The sequence below is a fragment of the Tiliqua scincoides genome, chromosome 4 (assembly GCF_035046505.1).
Source record: "Tiliqua scincoides isolate rTilSci1 chromosome 4, rTilSci1.hap2, whole genome shotgun sequence".
In the NCBI taxonomy this organism is placed as follows: domain Eukaryota; kingdom Metazoa; phylum Chordata; class Lepidosauria; order Squamata; family Scincidae; genus Tiliqua; species Tiliqua scincoides.
Genome location: NC_089824.1, coordinates 137,541,108 through 137,565,204, shown reverse-complemented (window position 1 = coordinate 137,565,204; position 24,097 = coordinate 137,541,108). Strand labels below are relative to the sequence as shown.

Here is a 24,097-nt window from a genome sequence, read left to right as displayed (position 1 = left end):
GAATGAGTAACAAGTACAGTATTTGATTCGTACACAGCCACTTCCTTCACTGTTACTAACTTTCTGAATAAAAAGTGATCTAGTCCTCCATACATTCCATTCGAAATCCTGCTCATATAAGCAGAGAGAGGGAGAGAAGATTCCTCAGTGCATCAGAATAGTGAAACCTTTCCCTCTCAGCTCAAATCTGGCAACTTGTTGAGTGGGTCAGCATTTTTTCTGTCCCTGCTTCTCTGAAATGTCAGACATAACTGCTCCATTTCAGGGCTAATTTCAGCACCGTCTCAGTTTGCCTCAAATGGACTGGTATTGCTACATAATGAATTTAGAATGAAATTTGTAGAATGTAATTTTTTTTTTTTTTAGATCTGAATTCCAAGAAAACATTACAGATCATATCATGGCTGTTTCCCTAAATCTAACCCTTGGCATGGTACTGATGCCTGCATTCTTAAAACCTGCACATATGTTTATGTGTTCATGACCTCACCGGCTAGTGAATAAGGGCAATTGAAATAGGCTTGTGAACACATGATTCCTGGCCTTCAGAATGATTGGACACAAGGGAAAGAAAATAAGAAACAGAATGGAAGCCTTTCAAAATAAAATTGCTCTTAGAGATCTGACCTGAAATGCCCTTTTCCAATTTTGCTGCCTCATTCACAAAGGTGAAGCTGGGAGGTCATTTTCCAATTTGGAAGCATAGGAAAAATTGTAGGGAAGGGCCGGGGGGGGGGATAATTGTGGTCTTACCAGCAGTAGCAGTGATGTTCTTCTTGGTGACCACCAGGTGGCAGCTGCCTTTCCCCCCACCCAGAAGTCCCTTGGAAGCATGATGTAATACATATTATTTTGAGGGGATTTCTGTGAAAAATATGGCGGTTTTTAAGTTGCATTGGGAGGACAGTCGCACCAGAAATGATTGCAATGATCAGAAAACATGGAAATATTTTCCTTTGGTTGGGCCATGGCTCTGTGATAGAGCATATGCTTTGGCTGCAGAAGATCCTAGGCTCCGTTCATGGCATCTGGGTTTGATCAGGTTCCCAAGTATGCTATGGTCAGTGTGGCCAGAGTTAAGAGTACCAATAACCTGCTGGTGAGGGAAGACTTAAACTTTGCCTCAAAGAGGTGATTAGCACTGTCAAAACAGGTAATTAGTTCTGTATACCATCAATTCAGGGGTACACCTATGCCAACCATGCACAGAGTACTGAGCATGAATATCTTTACATCATTTCTAGAAAATGAAACATAAGGGCTCAAGACTGTCTTGAAAGAAAACAGTTGGAGACAAAAACTCCTTCCGCTGATGTGTGAGGGTTCTCTGTCTTATTTACTCAGTGGAGAAAGAAATGCTCTCTGCAGTTGTCTAGGGGCACTTTCATAACATTTTACACCATTTATTTCAGGATTGAACTCTGGCATGGAAAACAGATGCTGGAACTGAAGTCTGACACAACTCAAGCCCCGAGGTCATTACATTTGCGCAGTGCTGATTTCTCTGTACGTGAAGCGAGCATGACGGCTGATGGCATCTCTTCCTTCATACGCAAAACTACAGAATTTTGCTTCTTTACTTAAGTTTGTTCAGGTTGTAATTGGCAGCATGCTAGGATAAATGTCACTTGGGATCAATTAATCAGACAGTAAGTATCTGAGGGAGATTATTTACCTATACTAGCAAGTGGTGAACTGTACGGCAAGAAGACCACTCAATCAAATAGTAGTTTCAGAGAGCACAAATCCTTTTCTGCCAAGCTGAACACTGAGATCACTCAGGGCTGATTCTGTGCTAGGTGCATTTGGCAAATATGTTGCTAGAAAACATCAGGAGGAATGTGCGTGTGCGCAAGTTTCTAGGTGCTTAAAACCATTTCCTCTGCATATATATCTCAAAACTAGTTCTGACACCACCATCATATACACATTTTCTGTATATCATTATCCCAAATCATAAAAGCTCCCCCCTCTCTGTCTCTCTGTGTGTGTATGTACAAACACTAAAATTTATTTATTTGAAAGATTTATATACCACTTTTCCTATGCTGAAGGTGATATATCAAATCATTTCGGTGTACTACTAATCTGAATCTGATGGAAATTCTCTTAGATAACTGACAAAGAATGAATCTCATTCCCAACCATAAGAGACCTGATCCTCTATTTCAGTGGTTCTCAAACTTTTTCAACAGGTGGCTCCCTTGACCTATTGGATCATTGGCCATAGCTCCCCATTTGGGCTACAATCCTATACATTGCATAAATTGGTGGGGTTTTTTGCAAGGATTCCATGGCTCCTTGACTGGTTTCCACAACTCCCCGGGAAACCATGGCACTCAGTTTGGGAACCACTGCTCTAGTTTCTAAACTACCAGTAGCAGCTACATGAAACCCCACCTATATCAGGCTGGAGCTTGTTTATATACCCAGAGCACAGTCCTGATTCTCCAAAAATTACATCTGAACTGAGCCATTGGGGTCAGACTGCCAAGTACTGCTGCTTTTTGAACTTCATTCATTTCCATGAGATAGAGGGTGTGGGCAGTTCTTCAGATTGACGGACAAAGACACCCAGATACATGAGCTCCTTGTGTGCCAAATGACAAACTGCAACAGAAGATTTCTTTCTAGAGCAGCTGAAAATGCATAATACAGGGATTAGCGCTACAGAGCAACTGGCTGCTGATGCAAGACTTCCTTGTTTCTTCTGCCCTGTTTGACAAACTAATACTCTTGTCCGTGCAATGATATTAATCAGATATGAACAGGAAGGCATTTCATTTGCTATTGATCTGCTCCTAATCAGAAATCAAAGTGAACCTTATCCCATGACAAAGTGTAATTATCCATTTGGTTAATTACTATAATTATCTTCCCCACATTTATTTTGACAGCAGTGTCAGCAGTAGAAAACTATTTTCTCAAATTGCCTCATGCCAATTATGAATTACAAATTCATCCCATTTTGACAAATGACTTTCATACTCCTTCTTTGCACATGCTTTGAGGCCTCTTTGAAGCCATCACCCAAAATGATTTTCTCCCAGGAAAAGAACAGAAGTGTAAAGACAATTCTGTGTATTTTGTGGCGACAAGAAACTATGTTAAATATATCATACGGGGACACTTCCAGCACTCGCCGGGCATTAGGGCTCTTTAGGCATTAGGACATGGAGCTCAGGATTGGGCTCTTACTTGGCTCCTTCCTCTGCACAATCTCTTTAAATAAGGCAGGAAATTTGGAGTGTGCTAAAGACCGCTCCCAGGATGCTCACATTTTCTTCTTCATTTAAAGAGCCCATGCAGAGGAAGGAGTCAGGTTAAGCAGGCAGGATCACTGCATTCTGATTCTCAGAGTGTAGGAATCTGGTCTCCTGCCTTCTAACCATGCTTCTTCCTCCACTTTAAATCCTTTGGTGGTCACTTCATGTGAAGTAGTGCCCTAGGAAAAAAATTCTGGAATTGCATGGGGAGTTGCTTTTACATGTAATTCACTAGTCACTGTGTGCCTGCATTTCAAGTGACTATCCATTTGGCCATTTCTGTACCCACATTGGACTTGCAGATCAGGGATTTGCTGTTGATTTTCTTTTCATTTTTTTTAGCATTATCCTGTACTATCTTCTTGACTTTTATTTTAAATGTATAATATAAACAGACTAAGAACATATAATACTGTGCACACAAACCACCTCTTCCTTATTTAACACCAACTACCAAATGCAATTCAAGTGAAAAATGCTTTTGGAAGATGCTCAAGTTCTACCTCTGGAAATGGGCATCCGAGAAAAACCACAACACGTGACCAACAGCAAGGTAGCTGTGATGCATGTGCAGTGCAGCTGCACACACCTCCCAGTTACCATTTCTGATTGGCTACAGAGAGAGACCAGACTATGCAGACATAAGAACAGTGCTTTTGGAGAGCAGCAACAGAGAAGGGACAAGCTGGTTCAGGCAGTAATGTAGCTAGCAGGGGCAGGGGCAGTCTGCCCCAGGTGCCGACATGGGGGAGGTAACATCACTAGTGACCAAAATTACTAAAATCATGGTTCTTAGGAATAATGCCATCATGATATATACCATTCAATGTGTAATTTAAAGCAGAATGCAATGAAACAAACCAGAGTGAAATATCTCTATTCTATCAAAAGTTATGGCCAAAAAAATCAGAAAACAAAAATGCAACTGTCTTATGTAACAAAAAGTATAACTTCCTTAACTCAAAACGGACCAACGAGACTGATTGTTCAGAGCCAATGAGATGTTATTATGACACAGCATGGAACCAATAAGGTGTTAGCAAGATGACACCCTGGGGGGTGACAACAGTGGTGGAGCCAGTGTTTGTATTAGGGGGGCATGAGCACTACCTCAACTCCAGAGTACAGGTCAACCAGGAGACCTGGGCTCCTCATTGAACTTTGGCCTCTGTGGCCAAAGTTGCTGGGTGGGTAGACTTGGGCTCCCATGTGGACTTGGAGCCTAGATCTACCTGCCAGGTAGATCTAGGTTCCCATTCCAACTGCCTTCTGGAGTCCTCTTCCAGGCAGGTATACTTAAGATCCCATCCAGAATTGGAGCCCAGATCTACCTCCTGGGTAGACCTGGGCTCCCATTGTGACTGCTTCTGGAGCCACCTCTTCCAGGCAGGTAAACCTGGGCTCCCATCCAGACTTGGAACCCAGATCTACCTGCTGGATAGACCTGGGCTCTCATTTCAACTGCCCTCCGGAGCTGCCTCTTCTAGGCAGGTAGACCTGGGCTCCCATCTGAACTTGAAGCCCATAGCTACTTGCTTGGCACCTGACCACCATCTGATTTCACTCCCCAGCCCTTACCTGCTGGCAATTTTGTCATATGTGTGGGGGGGGGGGGTTTGACAAAAATTTATGGGCCCCAGGTGTCACTGTTACGCCACTGAGTTCAGGAAGTATAGATGCCTGCATAGTAGTTTTTAGTGACCAGTAGAACTGATGACATTTCTGGTTTGTGCCTGCACTGCCTATCAAAAGTATGTGTCTGGGAGGATCACCATCAGGTCTGAGTCATCTCCTCTCCACCATTACACAAAAATATACGCCTGAACATTCATGGGCACTGTCTCCCTTGTGATTGCCACCCTTCTGGACAATGATGCCCGTACACCTGAACACACCAAAACCACTGCAGCAGAACGTCAAAGTATGGAAAGTGCTTGATTGACTTTTTTGGAATTAGCAAGATTTTGTGCTACTTGGTAGGGATAATAACAGAGAGAGAGAGAGAGAAGAACTTGGAGAGAGCTGTGCGCAACTATAAAGAATAGTTTGGGAGGATGAGACAAGATGTAGTCATGCTTTTGTGGGCAGAATTGGAGGAGTAACCTGTGGAACCAGTGGAAGATCCATTAGATGGAGCTTCTGTGCTCAATCAAGATCTGAAGAACACTGACTAGCACACAGAAAACCATAGTAGCACATTTCAAAGTGTATAAATTATGATAACATGGGTGGGTGAGAAAGATGAAGAAGCCCGACAGAACAAAGAGAATAGAGAACCAACACTTCATATGATAAGGTTTGCTGTCTGTGGCAGACACATTAAAAGGGCCCAATCCTATCCAACCTTCCAGCACAGATGCAGCATGTCAGCCAGGTGTGTGCTGCATCCCTTGGCACATGGGCAGTCACAGAGGCCTCCTCAAGATAAGGGAAAGTTTATTCCCTTACCTTTAGGCTGTGCTGAAGTTGCACCAATGCTGGAAAGTTGGGTAAGATTAGACCCTTACAGATCTATTCTAAATACAGTCTATCTTTTTTAAAGCAGCAGCTATGGGGATTTTTTTTTTTTAAGTACATGTCTTAGGATCACAGTTTTACTTTCTCAAAACATTGAATATCTGTCAGTATATCTCAGTACTCTTTGAAACAATTAACAAGCAACAAGACAACAGCTTTCCTTGTTTCAGAAGGTCTTGCTTCTTATGAATCATGCTTCTGCTTACGTTGGAATCTTGTCTCAATATTCATAGCACTAAGAAGAGACAACTTGTGTGAAACCACTTCGTATAGAAATATGCCCTTGGAACAGACGTCAGGGTTATGGATTTCATCTGCTGTTTTATATCTGGGTTTTGTGACCTCATTTTGCATTCTGCTTCTTATTGCTTTTCAAGTAGTTCTAGTGGATGAGGAAGAAAAAAAGCGACAAAGTGCAATTTTAATCCTCAGCTAGCGACTGTGTACATGCCACCTAAGCACATCCGGTATAAATATCATCGTCTCATGTTTCACTAAAATCACTCAATAACTGATGCTCCAATTTGAATGGAAACTCAATCTTCTGAACATGAGAGTGAGCAAGGAGCATGTTGGCACATCCTCTATTCCAACCAGGACTGTGAATGCAGCTTTTACTGGCCGGTGCAACATGATTTCACATTTTTAACTGACATATTGCAAAAGCTGGTGCCCAGGTTATATAGGTTACATTTTCAGCTTGCTCACCCTGAACTTGTCAAAAGCATTTCAGAGTATATGATTTGGCAGTTACATCTGCCATTATCTACAGCTTTCTGGGTATATTACCAAAATCTCTATAGGTAAGGTAATTCTTAAGGCATTCTAAGATTCTACATCACTGAGAGCCAATCCTATGCATGTCTGCTCAGAAGCAAGTACCATAATAGCCAAAGGAGCTTTCTCCCAGGTAAGTGTGGATAAGATTGCAGCTGGGCAGCCCAATCCTGAGCTACCTGGCGCATGAGATTCCCCCAGTGCCAAAATGGCTACCACGGGATCCTAAGTTGGGCAGTCACCAGCAACTCCTTGAGGGAAGGGAACTTTCTTCCCCTTCCCCCGGGTAAAGGAAGTAGCCCCAAAATGGGGCTATTTGATTTTGTGGTGGCTCTTTAGCCGGCACAGAGTGAAGGAGTCCCATGCCAGGCTGTGTGGCCCGACATGGGGCTCTGGATCCAGCGGAGCTGAGCTCTGTGGGTCCTGTCCCCCCTCACTCCCACCAAGCTCTCTCCCCTGTCATGCCTCCTCTCATCCTCTGCCCTCCCTGGAATGCCTACTCCCTCCCCCGCAGTCTTATCTCTCTGCCACCCAGTGCTTCACACAGAGTGCCGGGTGACGGACCATGGACCCAGCGCTGGAGCTGGCCCAGTGTGGGCTTCCACTGGACTAGCTCCAGCGCTGAGCCATTGGTAAGCCTCACAAACATCCTTTACAACACATTTGCTACAGTGCACAATAGTGGTGAGCTGGCACTCTGTGTTCAGGATCAGGCCCTTAGTAAGAGATGTCAGGGATATCAAATATTGTCCCACCCTCTCAGGACATGCAAACTCTGACATACTAATATGGGCTATCAAGGCAAGTTTTCAGTCAGAAATACTTCATTTTTCTTAAAAAAACAGCCACGCAGAGGGAAGTCTCAGGAACAAGGGCGCATGAGGGAGGTGAAGTTTATCCTTTCTCTGCGTACTCTTTGTATCCTGACAATTGCCCCAGGAGTTGCTTCGGAAGCAGCAGTTTTGCTTTGGGAACAAACCGCTGCTGAAGGGGCCACTTTTCAGGATAAAAAAACAGTACATGGGGAAAGAATGAACCTCACTTCCCTACATGCCCTGGTTTGGACCAAGATTGCTGCCTCCCAGCTGTTTTTAAGAAAAAAGAGGTGCTTTCAGTTGGAAAAATGGTTTACATGCTTGTGTAGTTTGAACCTCATTCTCCCTCATAAACAACACAATATATATTATCTTTTAAAGGCTAAATTAGTTGCAATGGCAGTAATTACGGTATGTTTGCTTGTTCACATGCCTGCCTCTGTGTCTATGTGTGTACTTTTTTTACAAAAGTTGCAAAGGAGAAGGGAGTTGAACCCTTGCCCTACCCCACCTTATGTTGACACACTCCAACTTTTTAGCTGACATGTAAAAGGAAGGATGTTTGTGTGGCTAACTGCTGGTGTGAAGGGCTGGAAGATGGTGAGGACTAGCAGAGATGGTGGCTGGAAAAGAGGACTTACAATTTAATCCTCAGAACTTACAATTTTTCGGAAGTACTTCTCCAAGTTTCATCCAGGAGCACTTTGCTGACAACTCTGTCAAGCATGGTTCATTATCTTAGCCATGATTAAAAGCATAAAACACACAGCAAAACCATCGTTTAACATTGAGCTATGCACTGCATTTATAGTGCACGCTTAGAGAGGCCTTAGACACTGTTTGTTAAGTTCAGATATATACAGTCAATTATCATTACCTACTAGGGTTAGGTTCCTGGAAACCCCAGTGGATACTGAATCAGTGGACAGCAAATCATTGATTCTATAGGATACATGAGGTGAGAGTGAGGGTAGCTAACCTGGTCAGGAATGCGAGCAGTGGATGCTTCAAAATGACTGAAGACAGTCTCAGGATGGCTGTGGATAGCTTCAGAATGGCTGTGGATGTTTAAAAATGGCCATGGTTGGTTTCAAAATGGCTGCTGCAGATTCAAACTGGCTACTGTGGATGCAGAGAACAGCCAAAATAACTGCAGAATGGCCGTGGATGAATGACAATAGCCAAGAACAGGAAGCAGACAGTGCAAGGTAAGTTACAATTTTGTTGCCGCAGATAAGAGAATATGTCAGCGTGCAGGCAGAGAGACTGACTATACTTGGAAATCTACTTGGAATCCTTTAGAAGTAACCATGGTTAAGGAGGAAACCATGGTTAAGGAGGAAAACCCAAAGCATTATGACTTCACAGGACTGCTATGAGGCAATTCTGTATTTCTATCGGCATGTACTTTTTATCAACTTCAAACATCCTTCCCTTTACCTGGTTTACTTAATCATTCCCCTTTCTTGCTGCTTCTTTATCGGCGTCCATAAATAAAGTGATATTCTCCTGATATGAGCGAAAGGGCTTTTATTCTCTTTACCACACCGCGATTTGTACTTCTGCCACACACCATCACCACAGGACCCATTTCAAACTATCATTTTTAAAGGTCACTTGTTTTGTTCCAAATGCAGTTGAGCCTGACCATGATTTAACGACACCTGAACAAGCGGCATTAAAATTACCCTCTGTGTGCGATCATAAATAATTATCAAGCAAAGCAAAAAAAAAAAACCCACCCCAAAATCAAAACAACAGAGAGAGCTAGAGAGAGTGAGGAAAGCAAACAATGTTTCTTTGCAAGAAACCAACACGGAGGATCGCGGAGGATATTAGTTAAAATGTTAAAGTATATTAACCAATTATGCAGAATCCTTTCATATTGCCTTGCTTCATTTCAAACAAGGCACAGGCTATTTTGTCTGTGAACTCGAGTGGAACAAAAAGCTACAGAATGCAATTTGTGTCAGGAGCTGGACTACAGAAGGACAACTAATTCTAATTAGTACAAATTCCCCACAGGCCAGAAGAGAGGCCTAGCGCGGGAACCAACTGCCTAATGCTGTTTTCTATCTTGCAACAGGTGGGCAGAGGTCTCCCAAAGGTTGTCATGGTGATAGCTAATGGTAGACCTTTAGCTGGACACCAGTAATTAATTGAGTGTATGGCCAGCCTTTGAATGTGATATCTTTTAATATACTTCTGAAGTAAAAAAAGATGGGCTCTTCTAATTGGTTAAAATTAAAATAGCAGAAGAGTTTGCCAAGAACTACAGCAATGTAATGCAAGTCCCTTCTGCAAGCCCTCAAACTAGGATTCTTTGCATATCTACAGGAAAGGTGGTATGTTGATGATGAAGACGATTACCAGAGAGAAAACCGTCCTCCCTCTGATGAGGCTGCTGTGTTCTGCAGTACATCTTGAATGAGAGCACATTTAAGCAACTTATGAATATTCACGTTTGGATGCATGCTAGAAATGTGGCTTTCAAATACTGATACATGATGAGAGATTTGGATGTCAATGGGAATGACAAAGGGAAGAAGGGAGAGGAAGAGAAGAAGAAGGGGGAGGAAGAACAAAGGAATGTGGATCAAATCCACATTTTGATCTATTCATTTTGCAATAGTAAATTGACCTGATCTCTAATTCCTTAATGTTTCTCTTTAAATCTTGCTCCTTGCTGAATGCTAAAAACATTTTCTCCAAGTTTTGTTCCATTTATAGAAATAATTCCCAATTACAGATGTTTTTTCCACAAATCTCCTTATTCAAAAAAACAACAAAGAAGTTAATGCTGATTTCCCTCCCCTGTGCTACAAGAAACTGCACTTCTAAAAGGTTTTCAAATAACACAGGAGTAAATTATACCCTTATATGGATTAGGATTAACTTGATAAGTGATGCTTTTTGAAGATGTATTTCCAGTGAATAATTTTGCCTTTTACATGGCTGGAACAGATATTAGGTACCAAAGGAGACTTACTCGAGACTTCAAATAGCAGAGGTGACTGGTGAGGGGAGGAAAGCCCTGATACTGCCCCTACCCCCTTCACCTGATCTGCCTCTGTTTATCCATGGATTTTATATCTTTGGATCTGGCTCAATATAGGTTCCCCAGACCCACGTTGGCCCCCCAACCCTCTGAAGGCGACCAGAAAGCCCTCCAGAGGTGACCAAACAGATTTCAGTATCCAAGGTTTTTCGTATCCATGAGGGGGTCCGAGAACAGATCCCTTGTGGATACTGAGGCCCCACCTGTACTTTGCTGCCACCACAATAACAAAGTCAGGCAGAGTGAGATCACTGTTGCAAGTCTCCCAGTTTCATTGAGAATTGAGAATTGAATTTCATTGAGTTTCATTGTCCAGTTCTGGTCGCCGCATCTCAAAAAAGACATAGTGGAAATGGAAAAGGTGCAAAAGAGAGCGACTAAGATGATTACGGGGCTGGGGCACCTTCCTTATGAGGAAAGGCTACGGCGTTTGGGCCTCTTCAGCCTAGAAAAGAGACGCTTGAGGGGGGACATGATTGAGACATACAAAATTATGCAGGGGATGGACAGAGTGGATAGGGAGATGCTCTTTACACTCTCACATAATACCAGAACCAGGGGACATCCACTAAAATTGAGTGTTGGGCGGGTTAGGACAGACAAAAGAAAATATTTCTTTACTCAGCGCGTGGTCGGTCTGTGGAACTCCTTGCCACAGGATGTGGTGCTGGCGTCTAGCCTAGACGCCTTTAAAAGGGGATTGGACGAGTTTCTGGAGGAAAAATCCATTATGGGGTACAAGCCATGATGTGTATGCGCAACCTCCTGATTTTAGGAATGGGTTAAGTCAGAATGCCAGATGTAGGGGAGAGCACCAGGACGAGGTCTCTTCTTATCTGGTGTGCTCCCTGGGGCATTTGGTGGGCCGCTGTGAGATACAGGAAGCTGGACTAGATGGGCCTATGGCCTGATCCAGTGGGGCTGTTCTTATGTTCTTATGTTCTTATGTAGAATTCCAATCCCCCCTCCCCCAACAAAAACTTAGAATGTAGTCAGTAGCCAAGCATCCTGGAGAACTGGGGCAAGATTCTGGCTATGTGAACCAACAACAGGCACATGAAGAAGAAAAACATAAGAAGATTTTTTTATTAAAACACACAAAAAGACTAGAGGAGTGGAACAGAACAAGCAGGCTTTGAAGAACTCCAACAGTTAGGGTGGGGGCTTCCTTCACCCTGCCCTGCCCTGCCCTGCATAAGGCCAGGTAGGAAAGGGCTATACCAAACTGGTGTGTGGTGCCTTTGGTGCAGAACATCCACATCATTTTTGTTGGAGCCTTTGCTTCCTAGTCCCCCCATCCTGTCTGAATAATCTGAGATTAGCTGGCTGCCCTTAATGGGTTTTTTTTGGGGGGGGGGGGACACGGCATAACCCAGACTGTTTCATTGAGCTATGGTGTTTATTAAGACTTGTTGGCCAATTCAGGCAGGTACAGCGAGGACCAATGAATAGGATTAGGCAGCTGATATACACCTTAAGGCAAGCAAGAGACCTGGTCACTGTGAACGTGGATGCCCAATTGACTGGCACATGCCAATCCCAGCAGATGAGCTGGCTGGGGGCTACTGCTCTTGGTGGACTCAGACCATGAAGGCAAGCAATCCACAAACTGTTTGGCTGTGCTGTTTTTCTGCCCTGGTGTTGATTTCAGGAAAGTCTCTTTCCTGTTGAACTATACGCCAAGGTTTTCCTTAAAGGAAACATATGGGGCAAAGAAGGAAGCCAAAGGACTCATTCATTACAAGGCTGAATACTTGAGCCTGAGTGTTTACTTCTCTGGCTTCCTCCTAAGTAATAAGCAACAGTGGAGGAGCAATAAACTTATGGCCCAATCCTATGTGCCTGTTTCTAGAACTCACATTCCAGTGGTGGAATATGCTTTATACTGTTGCAAAACTTGACCCACCACACAGCACAGCCTGGTTGCCACAGCAAATGGTGAGCAGTGGTGGCTGGGTGAAACAGCTACCACAGGAGTCCAGGCACCAGTAAGTTGGCATGAAGGAAGGGTGGTGGGTAGGGTCTGGATTAGAACAGGGTGAGGAGGTGGAAGAACCAGAAGGGGATGGGGGTGTGACAAAGCCTGGAAGAGGGCTGTTATTGGCAGCAGTGGCTCTGCCACTACCCAATGCTCCTTCCAGGCCTTGATCCACATACCTGGGTCCACTCAGACCTGTACCAATGAAATAGCTGGCACAGGTCAGAGTACACTCATCAGGGCAATGGAGGCTTGCCCCTGGGCAAGGGTATAAATGTTCCCTTGCATTGAGGAAGCCTCTGAAACTTGAAACTCCCCAACCAGATTCAGTACATGCACGGCTGCATTGGCAGGGGGGAGTTACATTGGATTGGGCTGTTGGATTTATCTGAGTTTGCTACTTCAACTTCATAGAAGGCCCTGCAAGTGTTAAGAGCGTGGCAAAACAGTTCTTATAAACATTCTGATGCTTTGGTGTATGTACACTTCCCCTTGCCCCACACTTTTTCATTAGTACACAGGTATTATGTAAGAGCACAAGAAAAGCCCTGCTAGATCAGACCCAAGGTCCATTTTGTTTAGCATTCTGTTTCCAACAGTGGTCAGCCGAATATCTCTAAGTCCTAACAATCAGATTTGTCCCCAGCATTTGGGATTCAGTGATATAAACTGCCTCTAAAAACAGAGCTTCTATTTGGCTAGCATGGCAAAGAGCCATTGCTAAAACTATCCTCTGTGACTTTGTTCAGGCATTTTTATAAATGGACAAGTTAGTTTTCCTCGCTGCATTTTGAGGTAGCAAATTCCCTACATTAAGGGAACTTGGGAAGGTTCAAGGCATGGACGGTGAGTCACTTATGTGCCCAATTCTTGACATGCCTTTGAACGCAGCAATCTATCTACATTAATATCATGTTACCTGAAATTGGGGATAAGCAGCAAGGTGGCCAAATTTGTGGATGACATCAAACTTTTCTGGGTGGTAAAGTCTAGAATGGTTTGTGAAGAGCTCCAGAAAAACTTCTCTAAACTGGAAGAATGGGCTGCAAAATGGCAGATGCACTTCAATGTAAGTATTAAGTTATGCACATTAGGGCAAGAAATCAAAATTTCACATATTCGCTGATGGGTTCTGACCTGTTTGAGATGGATTAGGAAAGAGATCTTGGGGTGTTGGTAGACAGCTTGATGAAAGTTTTGACCCAGGGTGCAGCAGCTATGAATAAGGCCAAATCCATGCTCGGAATAATTAAAATGGGATTGAGAATAAAACTGCAAATATCATTATACCAATTTACAAACTGATGGTATGGTCACATCTGGAGAATTATGTCCAGTTCTCCAGTTGCCACATCTCAAAAAGGATATAGGGCAGGAGGTCTGGCTCAGTTGGTAGAGCTGCCGCCTTGTATGCCTGAAGATCTGAGGCTGCCAGTTCAAAACAACCGGAAGTACCCGAGAACTGACGACACGCTGATATACTGATGAGCTGACCCTAAGTGGCAGAGAGGAGTTGCCGTCAAGTGGAGCGTGGGAGGCGAAGGGCCAGAAAGAGGCCAGACCGGGAAGGAATCCAGCTGGAACAAGGCTATGAAAGACTAGAACTAGTCAATTGTAAAAATCCCTACAGGGTTTTAGAACAGCCTGCCTATGTAAACCACAATGGATTAAAGTCTGAGGAGAAATCTGACGACCAAAGAAAGGCGGTATATAAATACCTGTATAAATAAATAAATATAGTGGACCCGAAAAAGGTGCAGAAGAGAGTGACCAAAATGGTAACTAGGCTGGGGCACCTCCATTTTGAGGAAAATCTACTGTGTTTTGGGCTATTCAATCTAGAAAAATGGTGTCTCAGGGGGACATGATTGAAATGGACAAAATTATGCATGGGATGGAGTAAACAGAGGGATGATCTATTCCTTCTCAGACAACACTAGAACCAGGGGACATCCACTAAATTGAGTGTCGGAAGAGTTAGAACAGACAAAATGAAATATTTCTTTACCCAGCACTTAATTAATCTGTGGAACTCCTTGCCACAGGATGTTGTGGTAGCATCTGGCCTAGATACCTTTCGTTTGAGCAGATTTATGGAGGAAAAGCCCATTACAGGTTACAAGTCATGATGACAGCAAGCAACCTTCTGGTTTTAGAAGTAGGTTATCTCTGAATGCCAGATGAAAGCAAGTGGCACCAGGATGCGGTCTCTTGTTGTCTTGTGTGCTCCCTGAGGCATCTGGTGGGCCACTATGAGATACAGGGAGCAGGACTAGATGGGTCTTTGGTCTGATCCCACAAGGCTCTTCTTATGTTCTTATGAAAGTAGTCAGTAAATTACTTCCATTTGTACATCTTTTTCATATTTAGATAAGCAGCCCAATATACTTTTTTTTCCTAGTGTCAGACAAATCTAGGTCCTAAATACTCTTTCAGAATGACAAAAGGCGCAATTAATTGTTGCTGTCTTTCTCATTCAACTAATACCACCCATACAGATGGGTTCAAATTTACGTACATTAAATAATTTGCATTAAAAAGTGGGAAACTTCGGAACTGCTGTAATACTGCCAACTAAGGGTCCTTCTAATTCAGTGACATTCAGTGACTCAAGCAGCTTTCCATTCTCTCAATCGCTACAATGTTAGCAAAGGTGCCAGTGACAGAATCTGGAATCTTCTGCACATGAAAGTATTAACTCTGCCAGTGAACCACAACCATACTCCTATGTTTCTATTGCCTGGATCTCCTCCCTTTCAAAAGATGGCTTCAGGGGAGTCAGAGAAGCTTTAAAAATGACCATATGGCAGCCATTTGGTATTTTTCTGCTTCTTAGAAGAACTCTGTAGAGATAGGGCTAAGAAGCTTGAATCTCTTTTCCTTTATTTCCACTCCCAAAACTTTGTTTTTAGAAGAAATTATGCAATATAAACAGAGTCCCAAATGCTTCGGTTATTTTCTACTAAGAAGGGGATTAGGGAGAGAATTAAAAACATATATTTAATCATCATTCCATATCAGTATTAAACTAATATTCTTGTCATCCTTATTACATTTAGCTAAACAGCTCAGCTGAAACCACTCCAGAGGGGTGTGCCAGTTTATTCCTCTGTCACAAGAATGATGTTATGAATCAAATGCCTTCAATGCTACCTCATAGCATTTTCTGCAACTATTGTTTGGTCTTGTACCAGAGGCTAAAATGTGGTTTCTTTTAATAACACATTTGCATAAGTTGATCTGAAAGATCTCCATGTAATGACATGACTCTAGGGTTGGCCTGTTATCTTGAAGAAGCCTGAGGTTCTGGTCCGAAAGCAATCAGACTCAAGAATTAACTAGTCTTTATAAAACAGGAATATTTCTGCAAGCAGTAAAACAAATGATTATCATTCCTTTTTGGCGGTAGAGTATGCCAAGCTAGAGAAAAACAGAGCTCTCAAACACTGACAATCTGGTATATTGAAGTATGACCATTATTTTTTATTTTCCACATTTTTGGTCCAAAGACAGTTCTGAGTAATTGATTCCCATAATGAGCTATGGTTCGTTAGTCAATTTAATTTATAATTGAATTGGATGGATGTAACTCTGTGTAAAATTGTCTCTGAAGAATCTGTTTTGTTCGTCTGTTCAACTTCTGACAGGAATGGAAGAAAATCTAAATTACTCCCTCTTGCAAGGAGGGAAAACTCTGAAAAGTCTCAGCTTCCCTTGTGAAATTAAGGAGGGGACATATTTTAACAGTTGCCATGTAAAATGACTATGGCTTTACTAAAAATTTATGCAAGCCCTTCAATTAACACATTCATCTCTGAAATCATAGGTCAGCGGATAGCAACACCTAAGCAAATATTCAAGAATGTTCCTTTTCTCCCTTTATTACAGAGGCTGTTGTTAGATTTGAGAGCAGTCATATGTCACACAATGGTATGTTCAAAGCATGGGCCTCAAATATTTTGTACACTCTGTTGTGTCATTACAATGATACTGTAAAATGAATGCTTCATGCTATATCATGTGAAGACACAATAATATTTTGTTAAAGCTGCATGCTTACTCATGACAACCATTGGTCATTTGATTCCTAGAGCTAGTGAAGATTGTTTGCTCGATGACATTTGAAGGTTAGCAGTGCAATCGAACACATACCTACTCAGAAGAATGCCCTACTGAGTTCAATGGGACTAACTTCTAGGTAAGTGTGTATATGATTGCAGTCTCAAAGATGTTTCTTCAATGGCCGGTGATAAGTTAGGGACCAATCCTGGATGTTCATAGCCAGCCCTCCACTGGTGCTGAGTGTCGCAAACACTCATAAGGCACACCTGGTCATCGCTGGTACCAGCTCAGCAACAGCAGAAGACCTGCCACCTGCTGTCTGGACCAAGGGACAAGCTCTGGGTGGAGGAGAGGTATTTTGGGGCAGGGAGGAGGTGTTCTGGGGCGGGGGGAGGTCGGGGGACAGGGCAGGGAGAGGGAGAAACTGGGGCAGGAGAGGGACTGGAACAGCAGAGCTCTGCTCCACTGAATTCAGAAACCCATGTTGGGCCTTCTAGCCCAACATGGGACATCTTAGCTCTGCACCGGCTATTTTGCTGGTACAGACTAGAGTAGTAGCCACATTGTGGGGCTTGGGCCTTTCCCCGGGGGAAGGGGATGCAAGAGGAGATGCTAGGCCTGAAACCTAGAGGGTGCAGCAGCAGCCATTTTGGTGCCACTTATCCTCTGGGCATCGGGCAGCTCAGGATTGGGCTGTTAGGCAGCATTTCACATAGGGAAGTGCAGCACAGAGTAGCACTTGGAAATTATAATGTAGCCGGGAGGGAGGGGAGTCCAAGTTCTGCAGATGACTTGAAAAGGAAGCCTTGGAGGACTTCAAGTGGGTTTATTTTCCTGTAATGCCTAGCACTTGCTTGCTTTCCCAAGCAATTCCCTTGCTTATTGTGTATGTTTGTATCATAAACATACCATGAGTTTTAAGTGCTTTCTTCTCACAAGTAAACAGATCCTGTAGTGGCTGATCTTGAAATGTCCTACTGCAAATATTTGGGAAAGTGGGGAGGAACACACGTGAAACCTCCCAAAGAAACATTGGAACCCTTCAGTGATGCATCAGATGTATCACGCTGCATCAGTGTGTCACAGGTTTGATGTAGAGTCATGAATATTCCCTTCCCCAAAAGCAAATAGGGTGACAAAGACTTAAAACAGAATAGAAGAAACACTGGTGCATGGGATTATAACTGGCATATAGAAGGAAGTCCTTAACATTTTCCAACTCTAATTTTGCCTAAGGCGATGTATCAAACTATCTCAAGGGCAGATTCAGAGTGACTTGGATATTAAGGAGACACACCAAAAGAAGATGTGTGCAAGTTACTTGGAACAGACTCTCTTTCTGATTCCTATGGGGGACCTGATATCCTGCATGGCGATTTGCGTATTCTGTATAGGTATGCATTGTAGGGTGTGTACATTTCCCCCTTCAGACAGCAGACAGCAAGTGCAGGCAGGGAATGTAAGAACCATTTGCACTTCCAATATTTCTTTGTAATGTTTGAAGATATTTTAAGCATATTAAGTTCTTTTATTTTTTTAAATGAGTGTCTTTGAACGGTAATATTGACTGCAAAGTGCATTGTGTCATCCACTTGCAACTTGGTAGTGTTAAATGTTATTATTTATTATTATTTTGTATTAATATCCAATATTCCCTTAATGAGAGATACAAATGGTGTTAATAGCATTCAAGTAAACATGCAAATTATCTTTGACCCTTTGAAATTACTTTCTGATATACTGTACTTACAATACAATATGGTCATGACTGTGCATCGTAATCTAATCAGTACGTATTGATGTATCATTAGTGATATGGCCATAATATGCTGCAAAGAGAACACACAGGGGAGCCGAAGCAGACCGACACATGGGAAGAATAAGGGGCAGAGCCCAACTGTGCCATCACTTTGCAAGTGTAATCTGACCCTTGCAACAGAAAGATAGCCCAAACATGGAAACTGTTTATGTGTGTTGGCAACCTTCAGTCTCAGAAGACTATGGTATCGCACTCTGAATGGTGGTTCTGGAACAGCGTCTAGTGTGGCTGAAAAGGCCGATTCGGGAGTGACAATCCCTTCCACACTGGGAGCAAGTGTAGTCTGTCCCTGGTCTGTCTCCCTGGCTACTGGCCTCTTTGCCTCAGTCTGTTGGCCAAGTGTCTCTTCAAACTGGGAGAGACCATGCTCAACAGCCTGCCTCCAAGTGGGACACTCAGAGGCCAAGGTTTCCCATCTGTTGAGGTCCATTCCTAAGGCCTTCAGATCCCTCTACAGGTATCCTTGTATTGCAGCTGTGGTCTACCTGTAGGGCGCTTTCCCTGCACGAGTTCTCCATAGAGGAGATCCTTTGGGATCCGGCCATTGCCTATTCTCACGACATGACCAAGCCAATGCAGGCATCTGTTTCAGCAGTGTATACATGCAATTCCAGTTCGTTCCAGGATTGTGTTGTTTGGAACTTTGTCCTGCCAGGTGATACCGAGGATGCGTCGGAGGCAGCGCATGTGGAAAGCATTCAGTTTCCTCTCCTGTTGTGAGCGAAGAGTCCATGACTCGCTGCAGTACAGAAGTGTACTCAAGACGCAAGCTCTGTAGTCCTGGATCTTGGTATGTTCCGTCAGCTTCTTGTTGGACCAGACTCTCTTTGTGAGTCTGGAAAACGTGGTAGCTGCTTTACTGATGCGTTTGTTTAGCTCGGTATCGAGAGAAAGAGTGTCGGAGATTGTTGACCAAGGTACTCAAAGTCATGGACAACCTCCAGTTCATGTGCAGAGATTGTAATGCAGGGAGCTGAGTCCACATCCTGAACCACAGCCTGTGTTTTCTTCAGGCTGATTGTCAGTCCAAAGTCTTGGCAGGCCTTGCTAAAACGATTCATGAGCTGCTGAAGATCTTTGGCAGAGTGGGCGGTGACAGCTGCATCATCGGCAAAGAGGAAGTCATGCAGACATTTCAGCTGGACTTTGGACTTTGATCTCAGACTGGAGAGGTTGAAGAGCTTTCCGTCTGATCTGGTCTGGAGATAGATGCCTTCTGTTGCAGTTCCAAAGGCCTGCTTCAGCAGGACAGCAAAGAAAATCCCAAACAAGGTCGGTGCAAGAACACAGCCCTGCTTCACTCTGCTTCAGATGTCAAAGGGGTCTGATGTGGAGCCATCAAAGACTACAGTGCCCGTCATGTCCTTGTGGAAAGACCTGATGATGCTGAGGAGCCTGGGCGGACATCTGATCTTGGGGAGAATTTTGAAGAGGCCGTCCCTGCTGACCAGGTCGAAAGCCTTCGTGAGATCTATGAAGGCTATAAAGAGTGGCTGCCATTGTTCCCTGCATTTCTCCTGCAGCTGTCTAAGGGACAATACCATACCAGTGGTGAACCTGTTGGCTCGGAATCCGCACTGCGATTCTGGATAGATGCTCTCTGCAAATACCTGGAGCCTCTTTAGTGCAACTCGGGCAAACAGCTTTCCTACAACACTAAGGAGAGAGATGCCGCGGTAGTTATTGCAGTCACCCCTGTCACCTTTGTTCTTGTACAGTGTGACGATGTTTCAATCCCTAATGTCCTGAGGTACTCCACCTTCTCTCCAGCAGAGTCAGAGGATTTCATGCAGCTCAGTGACGATGATCTCTTTGCAGCACTTTAGGACTTCAGCAGGGATGCTGTCTTTCCCAGGTGCCTTGCCAGAGGCAAGGGAGTCCAGGGCCACATTAAGTTCTTCTAGGGCTGGTTCACTGTCAAGCTCCTCCAGCACAGGCAGGCACTCAGTGTTGTTCAGCACTTCTTCAGTCACTACATATTCTCTGGAATACAGCTCAGAGTAGTGCTGCACCCAGCGTTCCATCTGCCCCTTGCAACAGAAAGCTAGTCCAAACATGGAAACTGTTTATAAACCTAGGTATATATAAGTTGTGACTTATCAGGCCCATTCACTCCTTCATGCACTTTTCTGCTAAAAGGTATTCAAGGTGACTTTTCAATGTAGTGATCTGTATGAATGCATCCCAACAGCAGGATTATGGGCGGCCAGATGCTTTGCAGCACATTTTTTTTGTTGCAGCTTCAGAGAAGAAGGGAAAGAGAGGCATAGCAAATATCTGGTGGGCTGCTATACATTGCTGGTTGGTTGCAGTCAGATGATGGCTGCCAAATTATGCAGGCTTGACTTCATAATCTGTAGCTTCAGTTCAACTTGGATGGACTTCCTTAAAAGTTCACAATTTGGATGGAGAAGGAATAAATTGTCAATATCCTGATCTACTTTAGTACAACAAATATATTTCTTTAGGGGCATGAAATTGTATTGACATATGTATTGGCAACCTTCAGTCTCGAAAGACTATGGTATCGCGCTCTGAAAGGTGGTTCTGACACAGCGTCTAGTGTGGCTGAAAAGGCCAATCCGGGAGTGACAATCCCTTCCACACCGGGAGCAAGTGCAGTCTGTCCATGGTCTGTCTCCCTGGCTATGGGCCTTCCTTCTTTGCCTCTTTGCCTCAGACTGTTGGCAAAGTGTCTCTTCAAACTGGGAAAGGCCATGCTGCACAGCCTGCCTCCAAGCGGGCCGCTCAGAGGCCAGGGTTTCCCACTTGTTGAGGTCCATCCCTAAGGCCTTCAGATCCCTCTTGCAGATGTCCTGAAATGGGCATGAAATAAAGCAGGGCATTTGACAGAGTGCAGTGCCGGTGATCAAGTGGTCATGTTTGAGATCCAACCCAAGATCAGTTAGAAAACTTTGATTCTGCACTGCATTCTCCGTGAACATGCATGAATGCATCTGGCCAGAAGCTAATGTTTGACACCTACATAGAGGTCAGAGGCATTTGGGCATTATCATGTGCTGCAAGGGAAGGCAGAAATTCCAGTGTTTACCCACCAGCCAATTTGATCTTTTTGGGAGGAAGCCTTTGCTGATCTCTTGTATGGTGTGCAGCTTGACCCTGTTAAGCAGTGCTGTGCTTTTTATACTAATTAAGGGCGCAATCCTAACCCCTTATGTCAGTGCTTTCCAGCACTGACATAAGGGCAATGCAGCTCTGAGGTAAGAGAACAAACATTCCCTTACTTTGAGGAAGCCTCTGAGTGACACCCAACTGCAGGATGCAGCACAGTGTCCCATTGGCACTGCTATGCCAGTGCTGGAAAGCACTGACATAAGGGGTTAGGATTGCGCCCTAAAATGTTTTAACAATGGTATTTAATAACAAGAAAAGTTACCACTGATCTGCTTCATGTCAATACTTAAAACAGCAGAAGGGAATTCTAACAACACTGTATGATAGCAGCAATAATATTGTAATCTCACACTCACATGCACACAAATGCACATGCACACACACTAAAAACAAAAAAGAATTGGCTGGGGAAAAAAGGCAGAGCATCATTGCAATGGGCTAAGGATGATTATCAGCTACTCTCAATTCCAAAAGGGATATATATTTATCTTACAGCCATAGGACTGATTTTGCTGTAATCTGGGTGTAGAGAATTTGTACTGGAGAGCATTTCACATGGATTTGTAGAGGCAATCATGACACACTGCTCTTCAAACTAGAATGGCCTCCAGTTAAGGGGTCGCTTAACAATCTCATTTGTCTACATTTGCATCAAGTCCCCAATAAATCCAGATGGCAACAGGCTTCCAGGCTCCTTATGTTATTCAGATAATAGGGTTTTTTCCTTTTCATGTAACTGTAATAGTGGAACTGTAATGTCTAATCTTTGTCATATTTTAAAGAATGCTTATAAGATTTATTTTCTGAGCTACTGATATCTATATCCATCTCTTCCCTGAATACACTCATTGCTGGATTGAAGAAAGCTGCAGAGCTGATGTCTTGAGTTTGGTTACTCCATTTAAACCAGTAAGGCTGCCAGTGGCACAGGAGACTATATTATTTGGCCACTGTTTCTAATTCTCAATTACACACCGCCTGCTTCTTTCTAAATGGAAGAAGTATAGCATTTAACAGCAGAGGGAGACTGGAGCTGTTGAAGACTATTCTGATTTTGCAGGGATTACACCCCTTTAGAAATATTATTTCATATACCTTGTTTTCAAAACAGGGAAGGTGCATGAAAAAACAGAAGTTGTTCTCTCTCTCTCTCTCTCTCTCTCTCTCTCTCTCTCTCTCTGTCTGGAAAAAAATATGACATCAATCATTTCTACATAATGCACAAAGCAAACTCTTCAGCTCAGATAAGATGTGTCACTGTAAACTTATGTTCTGAGGCACTTGTATCAGTGTGATCAATCACTTAATAGCCTGTGCAAGTTACGTTTTTAGTTTAGTCTTTAAACTCTTTTAACTGCACCACCGAAACTAATCTGAAGTCAGAACCTAGATCAATATTGCCATTCATTCCCAAACTAATAAGTCCAAAAGTTAGAAGGTTTCTTTAAATTATTATTATTCTTTAAAGATTACATTCCAGCCTGATGCTCTGATTGGGGAACATGCCAGTGCAAAAGGAGATGGTAATGAATGGCATGAATGGGTACAAATTCAGCATACAAAAAGAAAAAAAGGCATAAAGAAAAAAGGATCTGGGAATGATGAGGAATCAGACAATGACAAAGGGCCCAATCCTATGGCTGCTTTCCACTGATGCAACTAGCATAAGCTGATGCAGTCAGCAGAAGATACTGTCTGCATCAATGGAGCAATTATATGTGCAATGGGGGCCTTCAGGGCAAATGGCTGACAACTGTGCATGCATACCACCAGAGCCCCCAAACTCTGCTGAAACAAATATGTTGGCAGATGGGGTGGGCAGTGGGTAAGGATGGGGAGTAACAGGGCATTTCAGGGAGGAACCAGGGGTGTGTTGGAGGAGAGAGGGGGTGGATCCAGCATCAGTTGCACACACCAGATTTTATCTTCCATTTTTCCACCTGCCCCACTCACTGGCTCTCCTTGGATGTGGTTGGCAACCTTCAGTCTCGAAAGACTATGGTATAAGCCTACAGCATCTGGTATTCCCAAGTGGTCTCCCATCCAAGTACTAACCAGGCCTGACCCTGCTTAGCTTCCGAGATCATGGTATAAGCCTACAGCACCCGGTATTCCCAAGCAGTCTCCCATTCCTTGGATGTATGCCAGCTATATAGCCAGTGTAGGTCCAAGGAGACCCATAGGCCATCAGGGGCCCTACAGAGAGGAAAGGGAAAAATATTTTCCTTAACCTCTCACAGGCATTCAAATTACCACACCCCAGTAGAATGCACCTACATGCTTCAGCATGTCTGGATATAGGATTGGGTACTAAAAAGACAAACAGTGTAAGACCTCTTTTGGAAGTTTATATCCCCTCCATGAAATACAAATTTGCATATAAGCCACAAAATGAAATGTTGAAAGGAACAAACATGCTATTATCATTAGTGGATTTTATATATTAAAACAAATCTGATTGGGATACACCCTTCATCACAAACTCTGTATGATGTTTTGCTGCTGGACATTATATAACCAGAATGAAAGTTGTCTTTGGTGAAAAATAAATCTTCAACCTGAGTACCTGAGTATACTGCTGCCAGCGGAAAATGTGCCACGTAAGATGGGCCACAGGAAGATTTTCTTTTTCTTTTTGGCCATCTCCCTTACCCATCACAGGGAGATCCA

The 24,097-nt window shown here is 43.5% G+C and overlaps 1 protein-coding gene across 1 annotated transcript in view; it reads right to left on the bottom strand.

The window, feature by feature from the left end:
• The window catches only part of LOC136648455 (uncharacterized), a 238,375-nt gene that overhangs the window by 37,162 nt on the left and 177,116 nt on the right, over positions 1 to 24,097 (bottom strand). The gene's annotated exons all lie outside the window — the stretch shown is intronic.